This window comes from Elephantulus edwardii, unplaced genomic scaffold (assembly GCF_000299155.1).
Source record: "Elephantulus edwardii isolate Elephantulus edwardi_28Jun2011 unplaced genomic scaffold, EleEdw1.0 scaffold00090, whole genome shotgun sequence".
Taxonomy (NCBI): domain Eukaryota; kingdom Metazoa; phylum Chordata; class Mammalia; order Macroscelidea; family Macroscelididae; genus Elephantulus; species Elephantulus edwardii.
The window spans coordinates 13,468,050-13,469,823 of NW_006399840.1; the positions used below are offsets into that span (position 1 = coordinate 13,468,050).

At 38.7% G+C, this 1,774-nt stretch overlaps 1 pseudogene; it reads right to left on the reverse strand.

The window, feature by feature from the left end:
* Nucleotides 1-561: 561 nt before the first annotated feature.
* LOC102865134 lies at nt 562-777 on the reverse strand (annotated as a pseudogene).
* Between the last annotated feature and the right edge of the window lie 997 nt (nt 778-1,774).

Genomic DNA, 1,774 nt, shown 5'->3' on the forward strand with positions numbered 1-1,774 from the left:
ATAGTAAGAGTGTCACAGACTAGGTAACAGTTCAGATCTGTTGTTCATAGATAGGGTCGTTATGAGTCATGGTCCACTTATCAACAGCAGTTTCACTTCAGTGTTGCCTAATCTCTCCCTTAGCAACTCTAAATGTGTCATTACTAATATTCCCAGGAATTTTTCTCTATGCTTCCCCCCATTGTATAAAGATTTATCATTTCCAGATCACAGTGAAAGGAACTTGAGTAATTTATCAATTCTATTTTCTACTTATGTCTTAGAAATACCTCACTAAAACTGGTATCTGACACAACAGAATGATGCTTGCAGACTGTCACATTGTAGTGGTAGTACGGATATTGATTATTACAGACACATTTGGGTATTAAATGATCACCTCTTAATTAGATACTTATATAGAACATTGGTCCAATAACATAAAAAAGGAGAACTAGAAATGTATTTCACTTAATATTCAGACATAAAGGGTAACCATTCTGTTCATTATTCTTTCCAGATAAGTCCTTTTTTTTTTCTCATGTTGAAATCTGAAGGCAATTTTTCCTGGCATTTTCCACTCTACCGTATGAACAGGATGAAGGTGATCACTACATAGCATGCAGCAACATAAGGACTCTTCCGTTCACCACTTCTGGCACACTTACAAAATATACCAAATAATCCAGTTTTATTCCTGCCCAGGACGCTGGGTGTCAAGGATCGGATATAAGCACAGGTACCTATAAGCAGCAAGATTACAGTCAAAAGACTCTGAAAGTTGAAAATGGCAGACATAGTGAGGCCGGCAAAGCCCCACTTTTCTATGCTTTCCAATTTCCTTATTTCCTCTTCTTCCTTCTCTATCACGAAGCTCTCGGGGATTCGGCGGCAGCGTGTTGCATGAGTAATCCATAGCCTTTATATCTCCAGTAGTTAGAATCACCAGATGCTCCAAAGGAGAAGATTGGCAGTTTCCTCCCTTTAAGATTTACAGCCTTGAAAACCCAGTGGGGTGGGGATCCACTGGACAGAAGTGAGTGAATTTGAGTTATTGTTGTTTGTTTGCATTGACCTTTCCATGAGTCAGAAATCAAGTTTCTGATGTTTCTTCTCATAAACAGTTGTAAATGGGGATGATAATAAGAGTATCAGATGATTGTGATGACACAGCTCAGAAAGAAGGCTTTGAGAGCACTTCCAACAGTACAAATCATGTGGTAATTCCTCAGTATATGTTCTTCAAGTATAGTTCTTTAAGTATTGTCAACTCTGCATCACGTGTACGATTAATGTAACTAGCCGGACAGATATCCCCAAACAATCATGGCTCCAGAGCCACCTACCTGTTACTCAATGAATTACAGGAATATAATTCTTGTCATCACATATGTGCTCTGGGGATTTTGTTGCCCAAGTTTGGTATTCTCATTCCAGCTACAAGTAAAGGGATGGGGATTGACAATACGTTAGTTAATAAGAAGAGCTGATCTGAGCCTGGGGCTTCTTTAAATACAGACTGTGCAGTTTGGAGAATTAAAGTTACAGCTGACACCACAATATCACTAAATCTCCCAGTTGCTAACAAAGCCTTGATTCACTTTATGTAAAGTTTTCCTTGGGTCTCCACTGGTAAGCAGCAATACTTTTCCTCCTAACATACTCATTTTCTTTCTCTCTAGAGTAGCAACTGTGTTGCTTTATCCAGCATCTCAACTGTTTCCTTATTTTAAGGGGAGGTTCTCTCTAAATTTTGGATGGTTTCTTGCCATTGTGTATTGTATAAGCAAGCATA